General features: G+C 45.8%; 1 protein-coding gene across 4 annotated transcripts in view; it reads right to left on the reverse strand.

Annotated features, from left to right (window-relative positions):
• Positions 1-17,756, reverse strand: part of LOC131271519 (frizzled-2) — a 34,934-nt gene that overhangs the window by 15,675 nt on the left and 1,503 nt on the right. For 3 of the 4 annotated variants that reach the window (XM_058272972.1, XM_058272971.1, XM_058272973.1), the window contains exon 2: positions 14,910-15,044. The exons of the other annotated variant lie outside the window; for it this stretch is intronic. The gene's annotated coding sequence lies outside the window, so the exon portion shown is untranslated. The remainder of the gene's footprint in view (positions 1-14,909; positions 15,045-17,756) is intronic. 4 annotated transcript variants of the gene reach the window in all.

Genomic DNA, 17,756 nt, shown 5'->3' on the forward strand with positions numbered 1-17,756 from the left:
GGATTTGTTTTTTGTTTTCTCCCGCGATGTACGGCCGGAAAATCACGCACTTTGGTTACGGGAAAAAGGTTTTCCTCTTTGGATGCACACAACGAGCAGACGACGGGCGTGAGACTGGAATGATCATTAGTGTCAGAAGCAACTTATTGTCGCCATAAATAAATGCACCTAAATACCAACGTTTCCAGAAACGCAACTTCAGCAGCAAATAAGAGAGTGAACTGATTTTTTTTCGGAAACGGAGGCGTGCAATCATGCGTTATTGGTTTTTGATGAATACGTTTGGATAAGCATAATTTAGTATACGTTGTTATAATACAGGTCACTGACTGAAAATGTTGATGATCAAATTATTGATTGAATTGTGCTTATTTTTGCATAATTATGAACCTACTTTTAAAACTCATTCATTCTCTAGAATTTTGATAAAATATTCCATTAGATTTTAGAAATGTTCTTGGAGTAGTGAAATTCATATCTACACATCCGAATCCAAACAATAGCTCGCATGCGTCGTCTCTATTTTCCCTACTTGCCACAAAGGGCAATGGAGGTTGCATTATTTTCCAGTTTTAATCTCGACAACCGGAAAACAAGTCGAACAGCAGCAGCAACAAGAGCGGATGCATAATGTGCGAATAATGAGCATTATGTGGTGCAAGGTCTGGCACCAGCGGTCCATTGTCACCGAGGGAAAGCGATTTTACGCCTCAGTTAAGCTTATCCCTTATTTTCACCTTCTCTGTGCATTCGAGACCCTCGACAAGTTCGAGGATTTTATCAGGACAACTCCAACTTTTCTACCAGTTGACACCTTTGCGGGCCTTATTTTCTGATTTAAACGCTAAGGGAAACTATCCATTGCGCGGAAAAAGAAAGTCTACCACAATCGATGGAAGGAGGTTTGTTAAGTTCATCGTCTGATTTAATGAAATTGTATTACGATACATCCGATACATAAAATCTATTGCATAAATCTTTCTTTTGCACAAATACTCATCCATAATTTAAAAACATACTGAACGAGCGTAGGTAGGAAACGTCATGACAGTGGAATTTAATTTATTCTAACATGACCTGCCCCTCCGGGAACGACCCCTTCACCGGGATCCGGTTCCATTCCTTGGCATTCATCGATCGCAGATGATCGTCATTCTCACCGGCCGGCATGCAATCGCCTCCTGCGGTTGCTGCCGGATTCTGGGAAAATTCCAGCTGTGCCCGTAAAAGAAAACAAACCTCCACGGAGCTCCTCCAAAACCAGAGCAAGCAAAATAAATAAATTTTAATTATTTATGACAATTTATTTATACATGCACTCGGCTACCGTGCACCTCATTATTTATCCCACCTCGTCTCCCCGATGCGATGGGGTCGGTTTATCGTACCTCAACTGGTTCGAGGGGGTGTGTGTGTGTTCGTGTGTCTCCTTAAGATATTGTTCCCGGTTCTTAGGCGGGCCGGGACCACAACGACGCGGTGGCTCATTCCCGTGCCCCAAAACGAGGCCCGGGCCTTCTTCGAGAACACCGAGACGGTGGTGGCTCGATGGCCCTTTTTTCTCCGATGCCACACTCTCGAGCACTTTCCGTCATCATCGTCGCCGCTCTCCGGTTAAGTTGATATTTTGCATTTTTAATGTTCTTCTTGTTCGGTGCACGATGATGAAGTGGAGCTTGTCTTTTCCATCCAGGATGAGATGGCTGGTTTCTTCCTATCGGTGGTTTACGAACCGCGCGACCAGAAAAGCCAGAAATGAGTGGTTTGTGTGTGTGTGTATACAGCTGCTACCACGCTGTTGTCCCGAAGAAGTGGTTACCATTTATTTTTTAAATGTAGCAAAAACGTGTCCTTTTCTCAGCCTTTTTTTTGTTTTGTATTTTTAATGTCACTCGAATGCGCAAAGTGCAGTTTTGCAGTGGCATACTTCGCGATGGCAGTAATGAGCCACGTCGGCAGGTCGGGTGCGTGGTTTGGTTGAGTTATGTGCATTCTTATTTTTATATCTTTATGGAATGTTGTATGTGATGCGAACAAACGCCATATATTAAAAGATTCAAAGGTGCATTAAATGTGTTCTCGTTCGACCAATCATTCCCTAGATTAACATGTTCAAATCTCTTGTACACATATTGAAAATAGTACAATACATAAAAAGTATCTTCATCATGAATTCGATACATTCAAATGCTTTGAAACATGGGATGGCTAAACAACGACATACAGCATTCCAGATCATTCGACCACCCGGGATGAGAGGCTTGCGATATCTGCTTTCAGTTTGGCAAAGAGGAGTATATTATGGCGTTAAACTAACGCGAGGAATTCAATTTACGGTCCAGTCACCAGTTGGTCGTACTGGATACATACACCAGGCGTCGGACGTGGGAAGAGCAGAACGTGGCGTCGTCCACCATTATTGGTGGTTAGATTAACTGTCCACCCGGTTCAGAAGTGAACTAGTTCCACGAGCGCTACGAGAAGAGCGCAAAGTGACGAAAGTGGACGGAAAATTATGTGAACTCAGCTTTCCGTTTGCGCAGAAACGGCGCAGAAACACACGCCGGGAGACGAAACCAACGGGGCCTTATTGTCGTACTTCCTTCATCGCCTGGCAGAGATGAATTGTGCGGAAACGTACCTGAGAATAAAACCCATATTAATGGCGAAAAGAAAGAGAAAAGAGAAAGAGAGAAAAAAGATTAATTAGTTTGGTGCCACATAAATAAAGATTTCGGAACAGCTACGCGCTTGTTTGATGAAGGTGGATGGGCGCGTAATTGAATTCGAAAGCATGCCACAAGAAGTGGACTTGGCCGAGAATTAACGAGAAGATGGATCACATAAAATGGTGAAGGACGTCTTTTTCTTCGTATACTTTTAAAGTATTTTAGCCAGATTTCCAATTTCTGATATAATAGCTTGGAGAACATTAAAAATACAGATCAAATGCCTCAAAACCAAAAATAAAAAAGATTTTTTTCATATTTGTGACTACATCGGTTGAACAGTGTGTAAAAGTACCGTACCAACGATAATTAGAGACAAAAGAAACTTCCATAAATTACTTCACAACTGTTTTTGACGTTGAAGCATAAAACATTCGTCGATAGGAATAATTTCGTGACGTTCGCAACCGTAAATAACTTTTTCCGATCCGCGCACCGGGTTGGAAAATGTTGAAACGCATAAAAAAGGTTCGCTTTTCCATTCTCGCTCAATTTACGTGCCAATCTACTTGCTCGCCTCACTTTAGCCGTCAAATTCTTTCTGTAGGGATTTTCTTTTCCATTCCGCAAACAGGAAATCATTTCCATCCTGCTTCCCGTCTTGCACGAAATCAATCAACTACACCTGATTTTTTTCTCCTGTCCCTGCCTTTAGATCAGTTTTCCCCGGCCGAGTACCTTCGGACAAAAGGACATGGTGGAGGCAGTGATTTCTTTCATTATCATTCTGCCATTTAGCCAGTTGCTGGCGTTGGATGAACAAGCTCTGTGATTTTCCCTACCAAGATGTGTTTTTCGCCAGGGTTTTCTTTTGCCCTAAACGCTAAGGGGGTTAAGTTTGGCGAGGCGCGCGATAGGCGATGGGGATAATTTCTTTTGAAATACTTTCCCCTCCGAGGGGCGTGCGATTTCAGCGCGAATAAGTTATCCCCGGTTGCGTGGGCAGAAAAATAGGATTTGCTTTGTCTGCTTTACCTTCTCCTCAATTTCCATCTTTCCAGGCGATGGTTTGTTGTCCTTCTGCACATCATTTCACGACTCGCAGGTACCAGAGTTTTTTTTTCTGTTTCACCAAAAGTTTTTCCCCAACTTTTCTTGCCATGCGCAACCGGGCAGAGTCTAGGCGGTTTCCCTATTTCTTTAGTTTCTCTTGACTATTGGCTGTTGTGTTTTTCGTCAAACTTTGCACCGATTCAAGAAGGTGAAAACTTTTTCGATTAGTCCACCACTTTCCACCGCTGGCCGCCATTCATGTCCATCATTTCGAGAGCATGATTCACTGGAAGCCACCGGATTTACGTCAAACGAACTGCCGTGAACTGCGCGACAGACATCGGGTCCGCCACAGCGGAACAGCAGTTATTCTTGCGGGGTTTCAGGTTGATTGTTTACAGATTAGAGTTGATTGGTGTACCGGCTGGTTGCCGTGTACCGTGTTGGTGAGAACTTTGGTGGGAAGTTTTAAGTTTAAGCAAAGCACCGAAAAGTTTATACATCCTTGCCATTTATTTGGAGCTTAAGGAACTCGCACGAAATGGATGTATTGCTTCAGCGTGACTACGATTTTGTAGATTCCAATAACATCCAACGCTTGAAGGGACGTGCCTGGTAGTCATTTAGAACGGCCGAAAGTAAGCCCAAGTGGCGTTCTTCGTGTCCTTATAATTTACGAACAACAGTATTGCGCAGTGAAAGGACAAACACGACCCCGGTGGGGCTCATCCTTCGAGCCCGCTGAAGCGAAGACGGGGAGGATGTTTAAGTTTTATTTCGAGCGATCCCTGAAATTCGATAGCTCACAGCTAGGGCGTCGGGAGCGTTAATGAGCTGAAGGAGTCGCCGCAGAGTAGCGGCAGCTCACGCTTTTTCGAAAACTAACGAGCCGGACGGCATGGAGTCGAGCCCGGCGAACGAGCCGGCAAAAGGGAACCCAACAAACGTGGTTAATTAACGTGGTAACGAAGCGGTGTCGTCGTCGTCGTCTGCCAAGTCGCCAAAAACACCCGATTCGGGTGACAACTTGGACAGAAAATGTCGTCCGCTGGGTTTCTGTGTTGGCTTGCGTCTTGTCTTACGTTCCGGATGAAACATTGCCGTCCGCTCTTCCACCAATGCCGTAACGAAATCTTACGAATCCGCCAAAGCGAAAAGGGACGACCACGACCATTTCCCAGCGGGGGACCTTCCGGGTGCGGTGGTGGTTAACGGAGGTCGAAAGCGTGGTCTGCGATGGCCGTGAGGTGAGCAGCGGTCGGGCAGGCAACTTCGACGACAGCGAATTTCCAGCCCGTCGGCCATGTTGGCGTAGAAACGCTATTATCAACACTTTCCAATCGCAAATGTTGCTCTTGCTAGCAAGCACCACGACGACCCTCAGGCACCGTATTGTCGCCTATCCGTCGAACGCGGACCGAGGTGACCGGTAGGGCAAGCGACTGCGAAATATGACAACTTGCCTTGAGTCTTTCGAGTAGCACTCCGTACGCCTCAGGAGTTTTGTTGGCTATTCTAGCTAGCAGGCATCGGCCGTTATCCGGCGGCGACCATTCCTCGCACCCGGTAGCAAACACCCTGGACGACCCAGACGATGATGTACTGTTTATCTTTTCAATTTTTACCTGCCCACCAGACGACGGTCATCGTGGGCTGTCGTGGGACACCCCGAGGACGTGACATTACCTATTCGATTAGTCTGGCACTGTTTCTTGCAGCAACGGTTCAGCGAAATTGCGCACTACACGACACTCAACGGCGAGCCACGTTAGGCCTGCAGGTTTACCGAACCATATGCTGGATAGTGGTAATCACGAGCTCACGAAATACTTGTAACGCCTGACGGTGGGCTAGGTTCAACGCTGAAGATCGGGTGTTCTGCACACGAAACCTGCCGGTACTCGCCGGAGTCCTTGTCATCGATCCAGAAGATGCGTCCGAGTAGATAAAGAACTGAGAAAGGGGGTTCTTAACATTGCAGGGATGCATCTTTTACCTCCGGGAATGATGGCGGCAGCAAGGAGCGGTTTCGGTTAGAGTGTAAAACCAACAAAGCGTGTTCGAGCCCGAGCGAACGACGCCAGATGTGTATCGATGGTGAAGATGCACCAGTGGTCCCGGATTCCTGCCCACAACGAAAACCAATGATACAACGCACACAAGAAACAAAAAGGAAGCCGGTAGAGTTCCAAATTCTGGAATGGTCCCACGCAAGTCTCAGGGTCTTGGATGCAATTGATCTTTTCTTTTTCGTTCCTTCTCTACCTCGGACGCTGTTGCACGGTTACGAGGATACGGTTCTCTTCTTTCTAAAGCCGCTGCCCCTTCACCCCACTCGGACCTTTCTTACGATCGACCTTCGCGATCGAGCGTCCCTCATGTGTGCCTCTGCCCCCTGCCACGAACGAAACAGATCAGATTTCGAACAGCACGGCCGGGTTTTCTCCTGCTGGTTTGCGTCGCTGGTCAACAACACTCACACGCTCGCTGGTGGTTTCCGGGAAACCTCGGAGGCCCCGTCTATTGCCGCGCCGTGGCCGGCTTCCCAACCGATGGCTCGCGATCGTATCAGAATACAGGAATTTCAATAACGATATTTTCAACAATTTATACCCATCTCATCATAACATGTCGCGTCCGTAAACTTCGCTGCGTAGGCAGCGTAAATTAACTCCACCAAGATTTTCGGGGTGCGTAATTTATTTCACTTTCAAGATATTTTATGTCACCGATATTTTACTGAAACTGAAACCCCTCCGAAGGAAGAAATAAAACTGTTCGCTTTTGAAGGAGTTAAGGGAAGCTTAAAAAGGGAAATGGAACGCCAGTTCGTACGACATGTTCCGAAACTTCCGTGAAGGGGTTACTCTCGCAGTCCAATTGGTTTGGTGCATGTAACCTCCCAGCTATCGGCTCGGGAGATCTCGGTTCTTGCAATGTTCAGAAGAGCAGCTTTACAACGTGACAGTAAAACGAATTGCTCGAGGTTTCGAAGCAGCTCGTTGCGGAACGCACAGAGAGTCGTACGTAAAAAAAGATGAATATTTAATCAAAACAAAACAAATCTGACACTACCGAGAACACCATGGGACATTAGACTGCAGTTTTGCGGACGAGAGGCGACGGGCCGAAGAAACGAAGGGAAACCATAATGAAAGGAGAACCTGTACGCGCAGACAAGTCGCTTGCCGAAAGAATGTAGCCTTGTGCAGACGGATTGGACTGCTGCTTCTTATGCTGGTCGCCCTCTTGACGTCGCCGAGCGCTTCAACCGGGACTTAGTCAAACAACTTCACGCGCAGCAGGAGGGCCCGGCAGGGTCTTGTGGTTCCGTGGCGTCGTCGCCGTCCGACGCAACGCCACCTCGGGGTTCGCAGGATACGGTGCGCCGCCGGATTCTCCGGAGGATCGTACGCCACGCTGGCGGCGGTGTTTATGTTCATGTTCATGTTGGCTGCCTGGAGAGCGCGAGAGAACCGGGTATACGAGAACACGCGAGATGTGAGCTGTGTTCGCGTCTGATGTCTGTCTTTCAAACACGACACGCTGCTTGTTGTACATTGCGGCATGCGGCCTCCCGCCGCTAGCTCCTCCGCTGCCCCCGTGCCTTAGCTCGCTTAAAACTTCCGAGAAGCGTTTAAAGGATATCTGATTTCATCCGTAGGCTGGGCAGGGCTTCTTTTTTACCCATCTCCAATGGTTCTACGGATCGCTTGCTTTGGGCACGAAGAACGGCGTGTTTGTTTTATTTACTTTACCGCACCAAACCCGATGGGGTTCCACCGGAGGTCCACTACTCCCGGCTGGGTTCATCCAATACTCCAGTGCGAGAGTAATAAGTTTCTGGTAATACAACCGAGGCGTCGCCAGTCAAGCGGTCAGTGAATCCTGCATCCATGTTCGTGTGCACGAAAGGAAGCACAAGGAACCCGTATCCGTTTTCTGAACTACCTGTGTTTCGCCACAGCCATCCTTCCATGGTCAAAAAAGGATCATGGTTCATATTTTACACCTCACCAGAACGAAGCGATGCATTTCTGCAGCGTATGATGGGTTTGAAATTCATTAACTGACACAGTACAGGCCCATTGAAGGGCAGGAGGTACGAAGCTCCATACAGAATCCACGAAGGGGGGTCCAGCCATGAAACGGACGATGGTGTGTACCTGACTGCCGGATCGGTATGCACCATTTAGCGTCGTTTACCTTCCCAAGCGGCCCCCGGGGAGTCCCGGAGGAAACGGGACAAATTTCCTGGCACCCCCCTTCAACATGCTGGCTACGTCGGTCCAATCGTAGGATTGTTTTTTCACTCGTTTTCCTCCTTCCTTCTCCGGCCATGTTGTGAGACAAATGGATGGTGCATGCACACCTTGTACACCTTTGAAAAATAACTCAAACTGTAATCGTGCCCTTTGACTCCCGCGCGTTCCGAGGCTCGTTTAAAGCCAGCATGTGTCGTACATCTTTCATTCTTTCATTCATTCTCTATCGCTCCTTCGTTTCAATCGCGATGTGCATCGTTTTCTGTTATATTTATCATTTCTTTTAGCTATTCCCGTATCATGTATCTCTGTTTCAATGCTTCACTTTTTTTACGCTCGCTGATAAATGACACTCGTTTATTAACTTATTCACGCATTCAGGTGCTGGTGGACGCTGCAGAAGCTCGCCTTTGGGATGGAACAATCGCGCCGGAGAAGTTGGCGAGAGTTATGATCAAATATTATGACAACTATGTGTTCATTCTATGCGAATGAAATGATGATCGGTACCGGGGTTGGGTTTTTTTCCTATCACACACATTGAGTTGGGACGATTGATTTGCTAGCTTTGGATGAAAAATAAACCTTCGATGGTGCGCGGCCGAGGGGCGCCGAGTGATGAAGAAATTTAAAAGAAGCAACAGTGAAGGAAAAAAAAAGGTAGAAACCCCGTGCGCTAAGAATGCACGAATCTCAGCTATTCGGAAAACTACCCACCATTAGGCACGGTAGTGATAGTCCAGCCACGATCGGGTACATTATTCTCTTCACAGTTGATTTGATGCTAATTTTTCATCGACTGATCATCCCGTGCTCGCAGCAGCAAACGGCAGGATGGATCGCGGTGCCGTTGCTAAAAGAAGACACTCCCTGGCCTGGGTGTGGTGGGGGGGAGCAGATGAAGACACTGTTAGCCACGCATTGCCAACCCTGGAAGTGACAGCGTGATCGCCGAGGCGAACGTGTTCGAAGCTGAACGCGCCGAAGAGCACGAGGAGAGGGGCGCTGGAGGAATGAATGAGTAATGCAAACATTACACGTCGTTTGTTTTTAGCATTTTCTATCGGCGATCCGCGAGCATCCGACGAAAGGGGGCCCCGGAAACGGTTCGACCACGACCACGACGACGACGACGACGACGACGACGACGACGACGTGTGCTCGATCAAGAGCATCATCAGCAACATCATCAGCATAAACAAGCACCAAGCAGCACAGGGCCAGCCAGCCATGTTATCGCGCCTCGTATGCTCGGACTCACGCTGGCGTTCGTTCGCACCACAGGCGTGCCACCACCATCGCACTACACGCGGTCCCGGGGTTTTGCGCCCCGGTTTCGCGATCTGCGAAATGAAATCTCGTCCCGAGCCGCCAGCTCCGTGTGACGGCACCGCAGGAAGGCGGGGAAGGGGAGGGGGATAAAATTGGAGTGAGAAGCGATTGCATGCCCCACCAAACCACCGCAGTGTGTGGCTTTTCTTCATACGCGCGCGTGTGTGTGTGTGTGTTTATGTGGGCAGGCATAAACAAAACAAGCGAGAAGTCCGCGAGGCAGATGCGTTGAAATGGATCGTTAGCGCGATTCGTACGCCGTTCGCCCTCGTCGGTCGTCATCCCCTGGCCGTGTAATGCTTCCCTGGGGTTTCAGATACGCCATCTTTCAGTCTGATCCCGGCTCGGATACGGACAATTTGGATCTGTTTGAGCTAGATTAACTTCGAATCGGGTTTAGGTTAGAGAGCATGTCCGCGGCGAGCAGAGAGCGACGAAGATCAGCCCTGACCGTTATTGTTTAAAATAGAAACGACCATTGATATTGCAACATTAATATTGTACAAATTATTTTGCACTTAAACAGACAGTGGAAGAGTTCACAAATGTCTTTCCCTCTACCCGATACACTCGGCTTCCTCCAACACCAGGCAAGAGAAATCCTTACATGCTCTCTATAACAATTTAAAATATCTATCCTTCAACAAAAAGGTCGCCGAATTAAATTAAGAATTACATTTACATTTCTTAAATAGGAGAACTGTCTCCTTTGTTTGTTATGGAATGTTTTAAGCTAAATCCCTGATGTACAGTCGACAAACCGTTCGATTGACCACGAAAAACATCGATGATTTTCAATTTTGAAAAAAAAATTAAACAGATCACACTCATATCGAAAAAATAATGAAAAGATCCAGTTGAAAAAAAATTAACAGAAAATATCAACAATATGTAGTAGATTTCGTACCCTCCTTCACGATCGCGATACTTTTCTGTCCATTGTGAGTGAACCTAAACATAAAAGAAAACAGTTAACCACCACGGTGGAGGAAGCACCAAACACCAATCACCCCCGAGGTAAAAGAGATCCTTGTTAAGGATCGATTGTTGAAAGAGCCCCTTTTACGTCCATCAACGCCAAATGTGCACCGATTGGTAGGCGGTGCACGGCTCGTTGCTGGCAAGTGCAGTGCCAGCCTTGCAAGTGCTCGCATCGCTCAAAGCAGGAGGAAAACTACTTCATCGGGTTTTCAACATTAACAAAAAAAAAACCAACAGCAAAAAATATACGCGAACCACACACAAAATGGGACGATGGATGGAAATCCGCAAATAATTTGCAGGTTCCCTTTTTTTAAACTCCTTTCCCAAGCAACCACACATTTGCTTCGAACTCCGTTTCGTTCCACACTATGTTTCGCGTCCTGGAGCTGCATTGCACTCCGATGGAAAAGGGAAGGAATCCCTTACATGGACCTGCACGAGCCGCACGGAAACTGGACGCTAGCCAGGCTCGAAGAGGGGATGAAAACGCCAAATGAATGAGGTGATGATAAGCATGCTGCACATGGTGTGTGCGCGCGCGCGCTTGTGTTTGTGTACGTGTGCATATAATTATTGTTTTTATGTGTCGTGCCCTGTTTGCAAATAAAACAAACGGTTCGGCAAAGATAATTTGGCAAATGAAGTATTTATGGCGCGGGGTGGGCCGTCCTAGAAGTTAACGAGGCGAGAGAGAGAGGCGGATTTGCAGCGATGCAATGAATTTTCCTTTACTTTAGCTAGTACGGTACCGATGATGTTTTTCTTCGCAACTCAACTACTTCTTTTTATTTATAAGGTCGATAACGTCACTTTTTTTTCATACGAAAAGCCATCAGACGGATCTACCATAAAGTGTAATATTTGGTCAACTTTCCTGTTCATTCCTATCAAATATCAAACCAAGTCGTTTATTTCATATGATGTCCATCACATCACGGAAAAACAAACTCACATACGCGTTTATGAACGCAGGAGATTATTTTGAAGAAGAAAATGTTTTGCACCGACAGAACATTCTTTTCCCCCACCAACTCATTAGCACTGCTGTGCCGTTCCGTTCAACCCAATACTACCCAGTTACCGGTTGAGCAGGAACCCGAAAGAAGATGACTCAACGCGATGGTACGCCGCGAATGGGCCATGGCGCGTGAAAAGCACAAAATCAATATTTAACTAACTCGCGTATTAAAGATAACAATAAACTCGGCAAATAATTGCCGTTGTGCTTCCGAATAATTGCCTAAATGATCGTTCGAATGGTGGTTATACTTCGCACTGTTGGTCTCTTCAACCTCACCCCTCCACTCATTCCCTCGAGCGTGGGGAAGGGGGCTTCCGTTTGTTAGCCTCCGATTTTGGGAGCGGCTCACACAACCGATCCGGAGGTTTCTTCTCCTATCGTTCGTTGGCATCTTGAGAAGCAGCCTTGCAGTATATGCGCACAGAATTACTTGAAATTCGTAAACATGTTCGCCTCACGAGGTGAGTTGTTGGATCTTTCCGATACCCCTCCTTGTCCATACCCTTGGTTTGTGGGTTTTTCTTTCCGTTTTTTTTTTAAAGCTGTGAGGCCTGATTTTCGCCGTTCCCATTCCGGCCAGCGTGCGAAGGCACCTCAAGTTGTTCACTCGGCAGGAAAACAAACAAATAGGAACCTTAAACTCGCCCCTCAGGAAGGTGACCGGCCTCAGTCGACTTGTTTCTCCTCTTGCGGGGAGATTTCTTCAGCACGCTGCCCTTCCCCCTTCCAGCCCACTCAGCCCCATTGGGAAACGATGTCTGGAGAAGTGCTTCCAGGACGGAGGATGGGGCATCAGAAATCGTTCATTTGTTTCGTTTCTTTTGCATACTCCATCATCATGTCATGCTCGCGAGCGGATGCAGCGTGAAGCCGAGGGACTCGAAATACCGCAATCATGTTGGCGTCTTCTTTGCCCCCCACTTCCTCGCCCGTTGCGTTGATGGTCCTCAACAGGGGTTGGTAAACCCCAGCCTACTGGATACGGCAAAGAATGGTTTGCAAAAAAAAACAATGCTTTTTTTGGGATTTACAAATATGGTTGTGTACTATTTTCAGTTTAGTCATAGCTAGTTTATCAGTTTAGTCGTTTTACGATGTATTCATTTTATAAACTGCTGAATCAAGCCCTGGGGGTTAGAGTTTGACGAGCCCTGATCGAGAGGAACGACAATCGGAGGAAGCCGCACAATCTTCTGCCGTGGCAAGCCCTTGGCGCAGTTGGTTGATGTTTTCGGTGTAACTTTCCGGTGAAACGAGCTGCCCGTGCGACCGCCCGATATGTAAATTGGGGGAAAACGAGAAAAATGCAACCTTCATCGCTGGCATCAACCAACCACTAGCACACACACACACCGTCGGCTCAATGGGTAATGATTGCGCAAAATTGCACGAGTGTTTCAATCTTGCGTAGAGTATCTGCGATGTTGAACTTTCTAAATTAGCTTGAACCAGGCGAGCTCCGTTCGATTTTTGATGCAACCGGATGAAAATTCGTTCGACGGGTCTGGCCAAAAAGCAGAGTAGTGCAAACATTCGGTCAACCGCACACACCCATAGTTCTCTGAGGACTCCAGCGTGCGTGCTTTCCAAACATCAATCATCGATTCAACTGGAAGTTCTGAAAGTTATGCCATGCCTTTCCGTGAGCTTCAAAAGTGACATTTTACTTTGACATATTACGACCTAACCTCAAAAAGATTATTTTTTTAGGTTCGCGCTAGTTTCCTATTGTACTTTATTTTTTAGGACGCATAAATAGGATAAAATTTTATTTTTAATTCATCTCGTTATTTTGCGCCTAGTTATAGCAAAAACCGCCAATTTAACCCCTTAATTAAGAACCATAAAAAATATCAACAGCGGAATCAACTTATGCCTTGCCAGTATGACGAACTAATTAATTTTCCTTTATAGTATCTTTCAGTGCAGTGCAGATTCTCTCTCTCCTACAACCCCACAGTAAAATCAATAACCTAAAGACGTTTCTCATTCCTTCAGCTTAAAAGGTGGCAACCACTGCCACTTCCACGAGCATTGCAAAAAAAAAGCATATTCCCGAACCGCTCCCGAACGAAAGCGCACCAGAAATCGTGCCATATCGTATGCAGTAGTGACCACCGCAACATCTGCAGTCCAGCAGGGGCGCGATGCAGGCAGGATCGATCAGGGACTCATTGGCTTGCATAAAAGATGGCGAAACGGAACCACTCCCCTTCCTTTCTCAAAGCATTGCGTTGACCACGCTGTTTACGATCCGTTTTATCATCGGTTTTGCTAATCGAATTCTTCAAGAAACGAGCAATAAGTGGAAAAGGAGAAGATGAACGAGAACAACATAAATGGCATGAAAGGCAGACAGGCAGCATAATGTTCGTACCGGGCACGAAGTGGGAAAGGAAGTAGCGAGAGAACAAGGGAAAAACAAACAAAGCCAAAAGAATTGGAGAAAATTTATGATATCAGCATCTGACGATCTTCACGCGAATCGCTTCGTAGAAATGTGAGGATCGACTCCGTCCACCCTGAAGTTGACCGTTCGATGTGAAGGCGATCCTAACTGACCGGGACCAGACGGCTTCTGCTTGGTGTGCCTTGGAATTCCGTGAAATCGCCGATCCATTCGAAGCTGGAGCTGCATGGGTCGAGCCCGTGCCTCACAGTCGATATATAGATATACATTGATAAGTTTGCAGAACAATCTATTGCGAAACTGATTCATGTTTTTGCACAACTCAAATTTAAATAACTTTACTCAATTAAAGTTTATGCAATTCTGCAAAAAAGTTTATGCGCATTTGCAATAAGCAGTTGAAAATGTTTATAAAATCATAAGCGAGTATTCATTAGCATCGCTCATTTATTTCAAGCACGAAAATGTCAATAACACCTTCAGAAGATGCCCTGTTGTTCGTCTTATGATGTCCGTAGTACTTTTCAATCCGGCAAAACCACCGATTGGTTACAGTAACACGCACACAACCATACCGAACGAGAATTGCCATGACGGTGGAGCCACCGGAACTGATGCTCTTCGCGTGCGCAAAAGTATTGTATCTTCCCGGTACCGCGGGGAGTGGCGGATATTGCCAATGGTCGGGCCTTGTTTGCATTCTTGTGAATCGGGGTAAATTTCCGTTTCCTTCTTCCTGCGTTCGGAGGGAAACCCCCAGGACGTGGATCACCAGCCGGGAAAAGATGTTTCGCTAATGAGATGAGAAATCGGTCGACGTTGGTCCACATCCTTTTTCTCGGAATCCCCTCCCGCGCACCAGCGACACTCGAGCACGCGGATCGTGTTGATTTAATTAGGTGGTGCTCGATAGGTAAAGGCATTTACCAAAAAAAAAAAAAAAACAAATCCCCCTAATTAACTTTGCCGGTGGGTTCGAGTTGAAAATTCGAGCGTGAATGATTGAACCCTATCGATATCAAAATAGTCGCGTTCTAACGTCGAATAATATGTCACGCAAGCGTTTTTGGTAACAGATATTTGGTTTCGTTTAATATTCAACAGGATGCGTCAATGTTTCGGTCATGGAGTAATGAAAATTCCACCCTAAATCAAATATTTTCAACGGAACTTACCTCTTGCAGTCGAAGATCCACAGTAGATACTTTCACCGTTTGCCAAATTTCGCAAACATGAACCGGAATTGGTCGGTTCAACGACGAGCTAGCTCACGACACCCTACACTCTTCGGTTAAGTGACTTTTCCGGAACTGGAAAGAGACAGAACGGAGCGAGAGAAAGAGAGAGTGTGTGTGGGTGAAAAGGAGCAATAGTTGAATGAAAACGCACCACCAAACACGACGAGCTCTAACTACTTTCGAAACGGAAAAAGGGTTGAAAAATTAGTCCAGCTCATTAGAACTGTAAATTTGTGCTCGTTAAATTTTCGTTCCGTCAAGCGGGTGGAATGTTGAACGTGGGTGGATGCTGAAGCACTACACCTTTTCCAAACGCCCTACGATCATGCTTGCTTCCCCCGCGTTTCGATGGCGGAATGTGGGAGGCAATGGTTTTTATTTTTCCCTTTTGTTTTGTTACTTTTAATGCCAGTGCGTTTAGCGTCAGTTCTGCGCAACGTCCGGCCTCCGCCTGTGTCAGGCTTTAATTTCTAGTTTAGAGGAAAAATCGGGCGCGAAAGACAGAGAAAGGAAACATGAAACACGGCTAAAACAATAACAAATAAACTCATTCCGTTCACGCGCCCTGGTAAAGTTATTCCTCATGTTTAGCAAGTCAACATTTGACGATCGGGTTTTTTGGTGGTTTTCCCAAAACAAAAATGCACTCTCGTCACAGGTTTTCTTTGATACAATTTTCCAAGCAATTTCAACACCCAGTTTCTTCATGTGTTTGTGTATCTGGTGAACACCAAAGTGGTTTTTCAAAAACTTTCTCACAATTTTCAATAACTTTGTGTGTGAGTATGTGCTTTCTTAATATTATTACGGTTATCACTGCTGCGTCTACATTCCTTCAAGCAGCTATTAATTTTCCCTCTTGATTTTCCAACAAAGAAAAATCCGAGATTATTATTTGACGGGCATGATTTAAACGAATGGCCAATGGTGCACATCTATTTATAAAGATGCCCCGGCGAGAATAACGGCAAACAAACAAGGTTTCCGCGGTTTTCCGCCGGCGAAACCGACGGTTTTGCTAGGAATTTTTCTCCTACCAGCCTGGTTCTCCGCTGCTGCTGATTGCCCCGATAGTACGTTATTAGCACGATGACTCCCGTCCGTTGGATGAAAGTGAGATTACCATCGCGTCGAGCGTGAGATAAATAATATTGGAATAAATAAACGTAGTGTAAAGTTTGTTTCTTCGTGGGACGAACAAGACGATCATTTGCATTGAGCAACCAGGGACATTATTTGTAGCATGTTAACAATGACATATATTCAAACAAATATATAAGTTACAATCTGTATATATTGTGTCCGTGAAAAACAAATTCGTTTTAAAGTTGCCTATCAATTACGCGCATAAAACTGTGAAATAAACTGAAGCAGATCATTTCAGTAAGCTTTACAATTCAATTGAAACTCGAGATCGTTTGACTCTCATCAAATACTAACACGGCTTCTAAAGTCGACAAGAAATAATCTGAGCAGGATTGAAAACATATTTGCATGGAATACTGTTAGTTACTTTCAGACTTCTTTTTTATGACTTTCCATGTTCGATGGCATTCGTGACTCGAAGTACAATTGGTACGCAAAACAGGCATCCAGAGAGGCGGAAAATTCAAACCGAATTAAAATAATTTGAATTTTAAATGTATGAACGAGCAGGGGGTGTAACAACCGCGAATGCACGTTTCGTGCCGCTGAATTGACGGTATTGATCCTCGATTAGGCAATTGACGATTGGCCAAGATTGAACGCCACGGAATGTTCAAAGGATTCGGGAATGCCATTGGCGAAACTCATCCAAATGTTCGAACCGTTCGAACCGTGGCATAAGAATGAGAACGTTAAAATAATGGCGTCAAATGAACCAATTGATTTGAGCATCTCTTTATTCCTGATGTGTGGTAGCGTAAGTAAGTAAGAACTTGTCCGCGATGCAAAAGAATCATGTTTCAGTGAAATTTGGTTCTTTTTTCATCATTTTTTCTGCCCTAATCGTGGTTCATGGCGTCAATCCACGAGTGGAATAAAAGTGCATTGGACGAGAATATTTCCATCAATGTATTTGCAACTTTTCGCCCATCAAACTGAGTGTCCTTCTGCATGCTTTCTGCCGGTCGGCATGGCACGGCTTTTGGCATGGTAATGTTACCATATACCTTGCTATGAATATTTATGCATTGCTGATGCTGATTGCCACCAAACGAAGAACCGTCGACAGTGTGGCCCGATAGACATCCTTCGGCGCGGGCGATTTCGCCTTCAGGAAGCCAGAATCCGCCCGACAATGGCGACTCTGCGACATTGAGGGCATATTTTGTGGTGCTAGTGCATTTTTTTCATCCTACATTATTCATTCCAGTTTTTTTTTTGTATTTCTTTGTTTTCGTGTGCATTGGAACCAATGAGAAAATGCAGAAAACCCATAAAATAAAGGATGTGCTCGTGTTGCAGTGCTTTTTGTTTCCATTTTTGCGACTATGCACCGCGCTGCCGTCTCGTTGCTGGGGTTCGATGTGGCAAAATCATAGAAACGGGCGAAGGGTTATGGGAGATCGTAAGTTCCGGTGGTGGGTGCTACTTCGAGTTCAAAGAATTCATTTGCATTTCCAGTATTTGGGAAACGGCGTCATTAAACGTTTGTGGTGCATTTCAGGTTAAGGGTGTGGAAATTAAAAAAAAGAGGATTAATTTGGCTTTCGAAAAAAATAAATTATACTGGACATAATTTTTTGGTTTTGGTTTAATGTAGCCAAACCAATTTTGTATGGGAGTTAAAGATGTTTTACC

This window comes from Anopheles coustani, chromosome 3 (genome assembly GCF_943734705.1).
Source record: "Anopheles coustani chromosome 3, idAnoCousDA_361_x.2, whole genome shotgun sequence".
Classification (NCBI taxonomy): Eukaryota; Metazoa; Arthropoda; class Insecta; order Diptera; family Culicidae; genus Anopheles; species Anopheles coustani.